The sequence below is a fragment of the Trachypithecus francoisi genome, unplaced genomic scaffold (assembly GCF_009764315.1).
Source record: "Trachypithecus francoisi isolate TF-2019V2 unplaced genomic scaffold, Tfra_2.0 Lachesis_group4, whole genome shotgun sequence".
Taxonomy (NCBI): domain Eukaryota; kingdom Metazoa; phylum Chordata; class Mammalia; order Primates; family Cercopithecidae; genus Trachypithecus; species Trachypithecus francoisi.
In genome coordinates this window covers 6,613,913-6,628,178 of record NW_022681469.1, presented here as the reverse complement: position 1 = coordinate 6,628,178, position 14,266 = coordinate 6,613,913, and the positions used below count along the sequence as shown (strand labels likewise).

Below are 14,266 nucleotides of genomic sequence, written 5' to 3'. Positions count from 1 at the left end.
TCAAAAAAAAAAAAAAAAAACACACAAAGGATAGAATTCTCTGGAACTATCTGTATTTCAGGTTATTATTTGGAAACAGTTTGATGTATTCATCAAGAGTAAGTGAAATTCTGTTTTCTACATGTAGCTCTCATAAGTTGTGATTTTAGAAATCGTAAGTTTTTAGGGGGCTATGATGTTGTAATAACAGGCTCTGAAGAGTGAGGAACTTGGAGAGGGAAAAAACGGCTGGAGAGAAGGTGCTTGATTCATGTTTATTCAGGGGAGGGCTAAAGCGGTGTTTGGTGAATGTGGGTATTCACATCACTAGAAAGTGGACTCCAGATTCTTTGGGAACATTTAAGTAACCTCATTCCAGTTCCTTGCTTGCTGAAAAACTGGCCATGAATGTGATTTTCTAGATGTGAACGCGCTGCCGTGAATGGGTTATCGTGATGACAGGCGTGATTGGTCTGCTGTGTCCTCATTTTGAATTCATAAATGAGTGTCTTACTGTGCTTGGGCTGCCATAACAAAATACTAAAGACTGGGGAAGTTAATGTTATTGTAGCCTGGAGGTTGGAAGTCCAAGATCAAGGTGCTGTCAGGGCTGGTTTCCAGTGAGGCCTCTCTCCACAGCCTGCAGAGGGCTGCTTCTCTCTGTGTCACCCCATGGTCTCGTCTCCGTGTCAGTGTGCGGGGTTGCTGGGGACCTCGCTGGCGTCTCTTTCTCTTCTTATAAGGCCACCACCACTCTTACTGATGGGGACCCCACGTTTACGCTAACCGCCTCCCTCAAAGTTTCATCTGCAAATGCAGTCACATTGAGGGTTAGGGCTTCAGCATAGTGACTTCTGTGGGGACATGGTTCAGTCCATGACAATTGGTGTTCTGTAGGATGAATCAGTCTTTTGTGAATTTCATTAATGTGAATGCCCCAGAACCCGATCATTCCATGCTGAGTTGATAAATTGAACTCCCTGACTTTTCAAAGCAGAAGATTAGATTTTAACCTTGTTAAGTGCAACAGCTATAAAAGGCTGACCTTGCACCTTTTGCTTTAATGTGTTGCCATTTAAAGCTGTCGGTAGCATTCAGTTGGCTGCCCCATTTAACCTGTCGTCATTAATAGAGACGGGAAGCGAAGACAGTTATTATCAGGATTTCATTCACTGTCAAAAAGCAGGAGAGCTCTCAGACTGTGGCTGTCAGAACCTTAGCAGTCGCAGAAGCTGGGAGGATAATACAAATGTCAAAGAGGTGGGAGTAAAAGAACAGTTACTTTGTTGGGCTGAGTTTGTTGCGAGAGATGGAGGCCCCAGGAGTCAAGGTTAGAAGATGTTCGGGCAGAAGTGAGGATACTGAGATGTGGAAGTGAGGGCCTGGGTCACTGTGGACAGTTAGCCTGCTGCATGTCTTGGGACTGGGAGTGGAACCGTTTTGTGCAAGTGTGTGGATGTGTGGTGAGTGCTGGAGCAAGACTTTCTCTGCTGGGCACGGAGGGGAGGCACTGTAGGGGAGTGGAGAAGCAGGGGTGCTGTGGGATGGTGGGGAGAGCGCCAGGAGGTGGAGACGACCTGTGGAGAAGGGCCGGGTGGCGAGGGACTTGCAAATGTCCTCTTAAGGAATTCTGTTTTTATTTTGCATCCCAGGAATTTTCAGACTGTTTGTGAGGCTTCTCTCTGAGGCCTGGCCCACTGGACTGGAGAATCCTCAAGCCCCATCCTTGCCTCCAGGGGCATCTCTGCTAGTGTCTGGTTTGTTGGAGCTTCTGTGCAGAATTTGCTTGGTTGGTTGAAGAAAGTTTTTCCCACTTTTTTTCTTAAGTTGTTGGAGGATATCGGTGGTCCTGCCACAGCTTCAGGCAGAGAATGTGTGGTGATCAGAGAATGTGTGGTGTAGAAAGAGGCTGGAGGAGGAGCAGCGAGGGGCTGAGAGAAAGGGCACACATTTTAGAAATTCGATATGGGAAGAGTTCAGGTGTGAAGAAGTTTAAGACCCAGGGAAGAGAGTTAGGCTGCAGATAGAAAGTATAACAGCGAGCGCTGTGGGTCATGCCTGTAATCCTAACACTTTGGGAGGCCAAGGTGGGCGAATCACCTGAGGTCAGGGATTCGAGACCAGCCTGGCCAAAATGGCGACACCCCATCTCTACTAAAAATACAAAAATTAACCTGCATGGTGGCGGGTGCCTGTAATCCCAACTCCTTGGGAGGCTGAGGCAGGAGACTCACTTGAACCCGGGAGTTGGAGGTTGCAGTGAGCCAAGATTGAGCCACTGCACTCTAGCCTGGGGGACAGAGTGAGGCTGTGTCTCAAAAAGAAAAACAAAAACAAAAACCACACACACACACACGCACACACAAACACACTCACACACTCCATGCCATGGACTCACCGCCGGGAATGAACACATCAGCATTACTGCACATTTCATCTCTGTATCAGAGTAAATGAATAAATGATACGTTCTAGGCTGAGTATCAGCCCCCTCTTCTTTCCCTCTTTCCTCTGGTGGATATTTTCTGATTGTATTTTTATTCAATTTTTATCTGTATATAACATGTACAAATATACATTGTTTTGTGAGTTCAAACATTTCCAAAATGGTAACACACTGTAACTAACTTTCTCCATGGTCTTTAAAAGGAAAAACCCTCAATATTATGTTTTTATCATGTATCAGTTCTGATACATACAGATGTACATCAGAGTTCTAACGTGAATATATAACAATTTTTTTCCTTTTGGGTATTTTTCACATTTCTCTGTTATGTAAAATGGTGCAGTAAAAATCTCCTTATGCATATCTGCTAGTTTCCTGAGAGGAAATAATCAGAAATTGAATTGTTTTGTCACAGAGTGTACACCCTTTCATCCTTAGGCAACACCTTATTAGGTATTGCCACGTGGCTCCTCCAGGAGGCTGTCCTGATGTATATCCCGTCGGCAGTGTGTGAGTTTCTGCTTCATACATCCTTGACAATTGGTATTGTTTGACTTACATTTTGGTCAGTCTAATGAATGTAAAACGATAGCTCATTCAAAAAATTTCTATTTCTCAGATTACCGATAAGGTTGAGCACCTTTCATTGCCTGTTCATATCTTTGCCCATTTTTCTATTGCATTTTTTAATGGAATTACAGGAACTCTTTGTAGAGGTTAAATATGAACTTTTTGCAGACACTTTTTTATTCTAGGACATTTAAAAAAATTATCTTTTATCACCTAGAAATTAAAAATTTTGATATAGTAATACTTTTCAGTCTTTTTCTTTTATAATCTGTTTCTATTTAAAAAATGCATTTCTGCCAGGCGCGGTGGCTCACGCCTGTAATCCCAGCACTTTGGGAGGCCGAGGCGGGCGGATCACAAGGTCAGGAGATCGAGACCACGGTGAAACCCCGTCTCTACTAAAAATACAAAAAATTAGCCAGGCGCGGTGGCGGGCGCCTGTAGTCCCAGCTACTCAGGAGGCTGAGCCAGGAGAATGGCGTAAACCCGGGAGGCGGAGCTTGCAGTGAGCCGAGATCGCGCCACTGCACTCCAGCCTGAGTGACAGAGTGAAACTCTGTCTCAAAAAAAAAAGAAAAAAGAAAAAATGCATTTCTACTCCGAAGTCATAAAGACTTTCTATATTTTTTCTAAGAAAATTTTAAGTTAACTTCTGAGTATGGTGTGAAGGAGATAGGTAATTTTGTTTTCCATGTGGAAGGCTGGTTGTCCCAGCACTATTTATTAAAAAGTGTGTTCCCGTTTGGCACACCTCCTTGATCATATTGAGGTTCCATTTATGCTTGGGAATATTTTTGGTGTCTTTGTTTTGTTTCATTGATGTATTTATCTGTGTTCCATACTCACAGTGTTAAATACTATTACTTTGTCATGTTTTAATCTAGTGGATTCAATTCCTACTCATTTTTTTCCTCAGAATAGCTTTGGCTCTTTAGAATCAGCTTAAGTTCCATGAAAATTATAATGGGGTTTTGATTATTATTATTATTATTTTTATTTTGAGATGGAGTTTCGCTCTTGTTGTCCAGGCTGGAGTGCAATAGTGTGATCTTGCCTCACTGCAACCTCCGCCTCCTAGGTTCAAACGATTCCCCTGTCTCAGCCTCCCCAGTAGCTGGGATTACAGGCATGATCCCAGCTGATTTTTGTATTTTTAGTAGAGATGGGGTTTCACCATGTTTGCCAGGCTGGTCTGGAACTCCTGACCTCATGATCCTCCCTCCTCGGCCTCCCACAGTGCTGGGATTACAGGCGTGAGCCACTACGCCCAGCCTTGATTATTATTTATATATATATATATTTTTTGGAGACGGAGTTTCTCTCTTGTTGCCCAGGCTGGAGTGCAGTGGCATGATCTCGGCTCACTGCAACCTCCCCCTCCCGGGTTTGAGGGATTCTCCTGCCTCAGCCTCCCCAGTAGCTGGGATTACAGGCGTGTACCACCACGCCCGGCTAATTTTGTATTTTTAGTAGAGACGGGGTTTCTCCATGTTGGTCAAGCTGGTCTTGATCTCCCAAGCTCAGGTGATCCACTGGCCTTGGCCTCCCAAAGTGCTGGGATTACAGTCGTGAGCCACTGCGCCTGGCTTATTATTTATAGATTAATTGGGGAAAAATTTGACATCAAATTTGACTTTCTTGGATCGGAATATAGTATTCCTACCCTTGAAGATGGTATATGTGTTTCATTGTTTATTTATGTCTCTTGTGTTTTTCAGTAATGTTCTAATGTTCTAAAGTTTTTTTTTAGGACGGAGTCTTGCTCTGTTGCCCAGGCTGGAGAGCAGTGGCACAATCTCGGCTCACTGCAACATCCACCTCCCAGGTTCAAATGATTCTCCTGCCTCAGCCTCCCGAGTAACTGGGACTACAGGTGCACACCACCATGCCTGGCTAATTTTTTTTAGTAGAGATGGGGTTTCACTATGTTGGCCAGGCTGGTCTTGAACTCCTGACCTTGTGATCCGCCCATCTCAGCTTCCCAATGTGCTGGAATTACAGGTGTGAGCCACTGTGCCCGGCCTTAAAGTATTCTTTAAAAAGCTCTTACAGGATGGGCGCAGTGGTTCACACCTGTAATCCCAGCACTTTGGGAGGGCTAAGGTGGGTGGATCACTTGAGGCCAGGAGTTAGAGACCAGCGCAGCCAACATGGTGAAACCTTGTCTCTACTAAAAAATACAAAAATTAGCTGGGCGTGGTGGCACACACCTGTAATCGCAGCTACTTGGAAGGCTGAGGCATGAGAGTCGCTTGAGCCTGGGAGGTGGAGGTTGCAGTGAGCTGCAATTGTGCCACTGCACTCCAGCCTGGGCAACAGAGCCAGATGCTGTTTCAAAACAACAACAGCAACAACAACAACAAAAAAGCCCTTACAGTCTTACACAGAGGGCTGGACACAGTGGCTCACGCCTGTAATTGCAGCACTTTGGTAGGCCGAGGTGGGAGGATTGTTTGAGCCCAGGAGTTGCCAGCCTTGGCCACATAGTGAGACCTTGTCTCTACCGGAAATGAAAATAAATTGGCTACGTGTAGTGACACTCACCTGTGGTCCCAGCTACTTGGGAGGCTGAGGTGGGGGTATTGCTTGAGCCCAGGAGATTGAGGCTGCAGTGAGTTGTGACTGCCCTGCTGCGCTCTTGCCTTGGTGACATAGTGAGACCTTGTCTCAAAAACAAACAAAACCCCAAAACAACTCTTTACATAGTTTTTGCTAGCTTTATTTTTAGGTACCTTTATATTTTTGTTGGTGTCATCAAAATACTTTAAAAATTATATTTTCTAATTATTGCCAGTGTATGGGAATGCTACTGAGGTTTGTAAGTTTTTTTTTTAAATCCAACAACCTTTATTGACCTCTCTTATTTGTTTTAATAATCTGCAGATTCTTTAAAGTTTTCTATGAAGACTATTGTATTGCCTTCAAATAGTGGTTATTTTGTCTCTTCCAATTCTAACACTTTGTGTTTCTTTTCTTGATCTTGCTGTGTTGACTAAAACTTCTATTAAAATAATGATCAGGACTGGAGACAGCAGGTGCTTTTTTGACTTTCCGACTTTAACGAGAATGAGATTTTATTATAGTACTCTACTAGTGATTACTGTAGGTTTTTGCAGAAATGCTTTTTCAGATTAAAACAGTGCTCTTCTACTCCTAGTTTAACCTGAGGGTTTTTTTTTTTAAGAATTAAAAATATCATGACTGACAGTGAGTATTGACATGTAGTCAAGGCTTTTCTGTTTTTGAGATGATCATATGGTTTTGGACATTTGTGGTTTTTTTTTTGAGCCACTATACTTTAAGACTGGAGTGTAGTGACATGATCATGACTCACTGCAGCCTTGACTTTCCAGGTTCAAGAGATCCTCCCGCCTCAGCCTTCCAAGTAGCTGGGGACCACATGTGGGAGCCATCATATCTGGCTAATTTTTAAATTTTTCATAGAGATGGAGTCTCATTATATTGCCTGTGCTGGTCTCGAACTTCCTGGGCTCACGCTATCCTCTCACCTTGGTCTCTCAAAGTGCTGAAATTATAGGTGTGAGCCACCCGACCTACTCTTAATAGGAGGAATTACTTTAATACATTTTCAAATATCGAACAATTATTTCTTTTCTTTTTTTTTCTTTTTGTAGAGATGGGGTCTCTCTTTGTTGCCCAGGCTGGTCTCAAACTCCTGGCCTCAAGTGATCCTCCTGCCTCAGCCTCCCAGAGCACTGGGATTATAGGAGTGAGCCACCGTGTCCAGCTTGAACAATTGTTTCATTTTCGGGATAAATCCTACTAGGTTATGAAATATGAAGTACATGCTGAACTGTAATTGCAAATATTTGAGAACTTTGCGTCAGTATTCAAAAGTGAGATTGGACTGTAATTTTGATTTCTTATTTTTGTCTGGTCGTGTATCAGGATTATATGGGCTTCATAAATGAGTTTGTTAGCTTTCTTTTTTTATTCTCTGGAACCGTTTGAATAAGATAGGGATTGTTTGTTCCTTCAAGCTTTAGTAAAAATATGTAACAGTCTTTTGAGAAATATGCTGGATTAAAAAAATGACTTATTGTCGTGTCTCTCAACTGTTGTAGCAAATGTTCTGAAGTATCTGTGTCTTAAGTCCTTAGATACACTCTTCTTGATGACCTTCCTTAGATTGCCCTCAGATGACTTTTTTGGCATTTAGGAAAGTAGTCACGTCTTTTCTTGGTTATCCATATCCTGTAATCCTATACCCAAACAGTTTTTTTTTTTTTTTAACTGCAGAGCTTGTTAAAAAAAAGAACTGTTCTGTTTGTTTGTTTGCTTGAGACAGAGTCTTGCTCTGTCGCTCAGGCGACAGGAGTACAGTGGCACGATCTCAGCTCACTGCAACCTTCATCTCCTGGGTTCAAGCAATTCTGCCTCAGCCTCCCAAGTAGCTGGGATTATAGACGTGTGCCACCATGCCTGGCTGATTTTTGTAGTTTTAATAGAGACAGGGTTTAACAGTGTTGCCCAGTCTGGTCTTGAACTCCCGGCCTCAAGCTGTCCGCCTGCCTCAGTCTCTCAAAGTGATTACAGGCATGAGCCACTGCGCCGGCCCACTGTTCTTTATTATTAAGTTTAATCTTGTTAGTTTTGATTCATCATTACAGCTGAAGTGTTTTATTTTCTAGTTTAAGTCATTTATAAGCTCTGTCTTTAAAATATTTTATTTTGAAATAATTACAACCTAATAGGAAGTTGCAAAGATAGTTTAGAGAGATTCTGTGTACACTTTTCCTATTTTTCCCCAAAGGTTGCATCTTACAAATTGTAGTGCAATATTATAACCAGAAGTGAGACCCTGTCTCTAAAAAACAAAAAAAGACCAGCCCCAGGAAATGGATGTTGGTACAGTGTGTGTGTATAGTTCTATGTCATTGTAATTCTATCTGTAGATTCCTTGAACTACCACTGTAATCAAGTTACAGAATTATTTTCTCACTACCAAGATCTCTCTGGTGCTACTCCTATATAATTACACTTACTTCTCTCCCTCCACTATTCCTAACCACTGCTCTGTTTCCATCTCTATAATTTTATCATCTCCATAATATATGTTCCTCAATAGATTAATATTTAAACTGACGGTGGTATATCATACACTAAATACTACTCAGCTGTAATGCTACTACTCATACAGTGTGTGCCTGTTTTTTTTTTTTTTGAGACAGAATCTCGCTCTGTTGCCCAGGCTGGAGTGTAGTGGTGCGATCTTGGCTCACTGCGACTTCTGCCTCCTGGGTTCAATCAATTCTCCTGCCTCAGCCTCCTGAGTAGCTGGGATTACAGGTGCCCGCCACTGCGCCCGGCTAATTTTTGTATTTTTAGTAGAGATGAAGTTTCACCATGTTGGCCAGGCTGGTCTCGAACTTCTGACCTCAAGTGATCCACCTGCCTTGGCCTTCCAAAGCACTGGGATTACAGGTGTGAGCCACCGTGCCCACTGTTTTTTATTTAGCTGATCAGTAAGTGTGTTATGATTTCTCATCATTTTCAGTTCCCTAATGGCTAGTGATGTCAAACATCTTTTCGTGTGTTTATGTGCCACCTGAATGTCATCTTCCTTGAAATGCCTTTTCATGTATTTTGTTCATTTTTAAATTTGACTATTTATATTTTTACTATTGTGTTTTGAGAGTTCTTTATTTTTACTTTTATTTTAAAATTTATATTTTTTAGAAACAAGGTGTCTGTCTGTTGTCCATGCTGGAGTGCAGTGGCGCAATTGCACCTCATTGCAGCCTTGAACTCCTGGGCTCAGGTGATCCTCCTGCCTCAGCCTCCTGAGTAACTGGGACTACAGGTGTGCACCACCACACCTGGCTAATTTTTAAATTTTTAAAGTTTTGTAGAGATGATATCTCACTATGAGTTGTTTATATATACCAGATATAAGTCCATTGGTCAAATGTGTGGTTTATAATAATTTCTTCCAGTCAGTTGCTTGGTTTTTTACCTTCACAGAGTTTTTCACAAAGTTTTTATTTTTGATGAACTAGCTTTTTTGATTCATTGATTTTCTCAGATTTCCTGTTTGAAATATCAGTGATTTCTATTGTTATCTTCATCATTTCATTCCTTTTGCTCGTCTTGGGTTTATTTTGCTTTTCTTTTTCTAGATTCTTAAGGTGGGGTGGAGTCATAGATTATTAGTTTGAGACTCTTCTCATATAAGCATTTAGTGCTAAAATTTTCTGTATTAGCATTGCGTTAGCTGTGACATTCCTCCGAATTTTGATATGTTTTCATTTCATCCTGTTCATGTATTTTTTAGATTCTCTAAAACTTCCTCTTTGACTATGGATTCTTACAACTGTGTTTTTAAATTTCCAAATATGTAGGAGATTTTCTCATTATTATTTGTTACTGATTTCTGGGTTAATTTTATTGTAGTCAGAAAATACACTCTGTATGACTTAAATTCTTTTATATTTGTTGAGGTTTGTTTTATGGTCCAGCATAAGGTTTCTTTTGGTATAAGCTGCTTGGGCACTTGAAAGCAATGTGATTTCTCTTCTTGTTTGTCAGAGTGTTCTATAAAAATGTCAGTCAGAGCCTGTAGGTTGATGGCATTATTGAATTATTTGATATTCTTGCTTATTTTCTGTGTACTTGTTCTATTAAGTGTTGAGAAAGAGACATTGAAGTTTACAATTATAATTGTGGATTTGTATATTTTTTTCCCCATCAGTTTTTGCTTCACGTATTTTGCAGCTCTGTTTTTTGGTGCACACCCATTTAGGATATCTATGTCTTCTTGATGGATTGACTCTTTATCATATATAATGTCCCTGTCTATAAGTGGTAATTTTCTTTGCTTGAAAGACTACTTTTTCTTATAGCAGTATAGCTGCTTGTGCTTTCTTTTGATTAATGTTTGTATGGAATGTCTTTTTTCATCTTTCAACTTAACTTATATCATTACATTTGAAGAGTTTCTTGTAGACAGCAGAGTTCAGTCTTATTTTTTAGTGCACTCTGCCAGTATCTATTTTTAATTGGTATATTTAGACCATTTATATTTATTGTAATTATTGATTAATGCTTTTCTGTTTATTCCTTTTGTTTTTTGTTTTTCTGTTTTGTTTTGCCTAACTTCTATGGGTTATTTGTACATTTTTTTTAGAATTGCATTTCGATTTATCTATAGTTTTTTTTTTTTGGAAACAGAGTCTTGCTCTGTCGCCCAGTGGCACGATCTCAGTTCCCTGCAACCTCTGGCTTCTGGGTTCAAGCTATTCTCGTGCCCCAGCCTCCCAAGTAGCTGGGATTACAGGCATGTGCCACCACTCCCAGCTAATTTATATATATATATATATTTTTAGTAGAGACAGAGGTTTGCCATGTTGGCCAGGCTGGTCTCGAACTCCTGAACTTAAGTGATCTGCTTGCCTTGGCCTCCCAAAATCCTGGGATTACAGGTGTGAGCCATTGTGCCTGGCCTGTCTATTGTGTTTTTGCATACATCTCGTTGTATAGTTTTTTAAGTGGTTGTTCTAGTTATTATAATTAAAGAAATATATATATTTTCCCCCTTGGTCTACTGGTATCAACATTTTACCAGTTGGAATGAAATGTAGAAACCCTACCTCCCTGTAGGTCCCTTTACCCCTATTTCTTTTCTTTTCTTTTCTCTTTTCTTTTCTCCTCTTCTCTTCCCCTCCCCTCCCCTCTCTCTTCTCTTCTCTTGATGGAGTCCCACTCTGTCCCCCAGGCTGGAGTGCAGTGGCGCGATCTTGGCTCACTGCAACCTCCGCCTCCCGGGTTCAAGTGATTCTCCTGCCTCAGGCCTCCCAAGTAGCTGGGATTACAGGTGCCTGCCACCACACCCAGCTGATTTTTGTATTTTTAGTAGAGATAGGGTTTCACTGTGTTGGCCAGGTTGGTCTCAAACTCCTGACCTCAGGTGATCCCCTTGCCTCAGCCTCCCAAAGTGCTGGGATTACAGGCGTGAACCACCGTGCCTCCCCCCCATTTCTAACGTAATTGTCTTAAATCTTTCCTCGATATACATTGAATCTCATGAGATTCACATCAGTTATAATTTTTGCTTCAACTGCCAGACATAATTTAGAAAACTCAAGAGGAAAAGGAAAATAATTCTCCACATTTTTGCTCTGTCCATTGTTGTTTCTTTTTTCTTGATGTACCCAAATTCCTTCTTTTATCATTTCTTTTCTCTTTAGAGAACTTCCTTTAGCCATTCTTTTTAATATTTATTTATTTTTTCATAATTAAAAAAACATAGGCTGGGCATGGTGGCTTACGCCTGTAATCCCAGCACTTTGAGAGGCAGAGGTGGGCGGGTCACAAGATTAAGAGATTGAGACCATCCTGGCCAACATGGTGAACTCCTGTCTCTACTAAAAATACAAAAATTAGCTGGGCGTGATGGTGTGCACCTGTAGTCCCAGCTACTTGGGAGGCTGAGGCAGGAGAATCACTTGAACCCGGGAGGTGGAGGTTGCAGTGAGCCGAGATCTCGCCACTGCACTCCAACCTGTGTGACAGAGCGAGACTCCATCTCAAAAACAACAACAACAACAACAACAAAACAAAAAAAACCCAAAAAATCATGGACTGCCTGAACATCCCAAGCCATTCTTTTGAAGTAGGAATGCTGTTGACAAATTGTGTCAGTTTTATTTCAATGGAAAGTCTTGATTTGCTCTTTATTCTTAGGGGATATTTTTGCTGAACACAGATTTCTGGATGGACAGTTCTTTCAGCACAAAAATGTTGTGGCACCTTTTTTTGTGTGTGTGTCATGATTTCTGATGAGAAATGTCCTTGGAAGCTGAATTTTTTCTTTTTTTGGTCTTTAGTTTTTTAGAAGTTTGAGTATAATGTGTTTTGGAATGGATTTTGTTTTGTTTTGTTTTGGGTTATCTTATTTGGGGTTTGTTAAGTACTGAATCTATTAGTTTATTTCTTTTTCTTCTTCCCTTTTTTTTTTCTTGCCAAATTTGGCAGTTTTAGCCATTATTTCTTTGCATGCCTTCTGGTCCTGCCTTCTTTCTCTTTTCCTTCTGGGAATTGTAATCCATGAATGCTAAATCTTTTATTATATATCCCAGATGTCCCTGAGGCTCTGGGCTCTTTTTTTTTTTTTCTTCCAGTCTATTTTCTCTCTTTTGTTTGGACTGGGTAATTTCTGTTATTCTGTCTTCAAGTTCAGTGTTTCTTTCCTCTGTCCTTTTCTTCTGTTGAGGCCATCTCTCAAGATTTTTATTTCGGTTATTGTGATTTTTAATTCTGTAATTTCCATATGGTTTTGTCTTTATATCTTGTTTCTTTGCTGTGGCTTTGTATTTGCTTGCTGAGACTTCCTTTTATTTTCCATTTGTTTCAAGAGTCAAGAGTATTTGAGATTGCTCATTGAGGCATTTTGCGATGGCTCCTAAAATCCTTGTTTGATAAGTATGTCTGTGTTATCTCATTGGCGTTGTCTATTCATTGTCTTTTCTCTTTTCAGTTGAGATGTTACTGGATTTTGCCATGGTAAGAGTTTTAAAATGGAAACCTAGGTACTTTGGGTATTATTATGTTATGAGGTTCTTATTTCAATTTTGTGTTTTAGCAAGTCTTTTCTGACACTACTCCAGCAGGGGAATGGGGATACCACTTCATTATTGCCAGTTTGGGAGTCAAAGTTGAGGTTCTTCTTTTGGCCTTTGTTGACAGTCACTTGGGGAGGAGTTCTGAGTTACTGCTGGGTTGGGATGGACTGTGGTATGTTGTGGTATACCAGAGATAGCTTGGGTGACATAGATTATTTAGACAGATTTCTTCATTGTGTTCATAAGAACTGTTTGGGCCACATCTTGGTTTCCATAGGTATAGACAAAATATTTGGAATATAAGCATATATTGGAATATAAGCTCTATATACTTTTATTCTCTTGCATGGATACAGTTGCTTCCTGTATAGTAGTTAAAAGAAGTATAATTTGTGTGTGTGTATGTGTTTTAATTTATTTTTATTATTTTTGATTATTATTAGTTTTTAGACGGAGTCTTGCTCTGTTTCCAGGCTGGAGTGCAGTGGTGTGATCTCGGCTCACTGCAGCCTCAGCTTCCTGGGTTCAAGCAATTCTCCTGTCTCAGCCTCCTGAGTAGCTGGGACTACAGGTGCGCACCACCATGCGCAGCTAATTTTTGTATTTTTGGTAGAGTTGAGGTTTCACCATGTTGGCCAGGATGGTCTCAATCCCTTGACTTTGTGATCCACCTGCCTCGGCCTCCCAAAGTGTTGGGATTACAGGCGTGAGCCATGGCACACGACTATCTCTTTACAATCTTTTATATTGACTTGACAGTTTAATTCTGAATTCACACACAATTAAGTTTCATCTTGCCCAGAGGATAGGATCTGTCACTTGTATTGGCACTTTGGCCAGTGGCCCTTTGGAATACCAAACTTGTGCATCAGATGGTTCTGTGTGGCGCCAGTGTGCCATTGAATGGTGTGGTCAGAGATGGGCGTTACCTGTTTCTGCAGATCACCGCAGTCGTCGTGGCCCACCAGACTTTTCTAGCCCATGTTCAGCCCAAGGTCTCCGATGTCCTCTTTGCTTCTCATTCTCAGCCTCAGTTTCCACTTCACTCTTGCTTTCTTCAGTTCTGCTTAAGTTCTGTCCTTTAGTTTTGTGCCACTGTTTATAACTTGGTATCTTTGAGACTTTAAAAGTGGCAGTGAGTTGGAATGAGAAAAGGAGGTGGGGAAAGTGATTTCTGCCCTGTGTCTTTCTCTTTTCACCTTTTTATCCTGTTACTGCAAGATGCCTTTCTGATAAAAAGTCTTCAGTTTCACTCTTTTTTGTTTGTTTGTTTGAGACGGAGTCTCACTCTGTCACCCAGGCTGGAGTACAATGGCATGATCTCAGCTCACTGCAACCTCTGCCGCCTGAGTTCAAGCAATTCTCCTGCCTTAGCCTCCCGACTAGCTGGGATTACAGGCATATGCCACCACGCCCAGCTAATTTTTATAATTTTTTTAATTGGAATATAAGTATATATTGGAATATAAGCATATATTGGAATATAAGCTCTATATACTTTTATTTTCTTGTGTGGATACAGTTGCTTCCTGTGTAGTAGTTAAAAGAAGTATACTTTGTGTGTGTGTGTATGTGTTTTATTTTTATGTTTATTATTTTTGATTACTATTTTTTAGATGGAGTCTTGCTCTGTTTCCAGGCTGGAGTGCAGTGGTGCAATCTCGGCTCATTGCAACCTCAGCCACGGTTT

General features: G+C 40.9%; 1 protein-coding gene across 12 annotated transcripts in view; it reads left to right on the top strand.

Moving 5' to 3' along the window:
* ACTR3B (actin related protein 3B) overlaps window positions 1-14,266 on the top strand; it is a 106,164-nt gene that overhangs the window by 24,535 nt on the left and 67,363 nt on the right. The gene's annotated exons all lie outside the window — the stretch shown is intronic.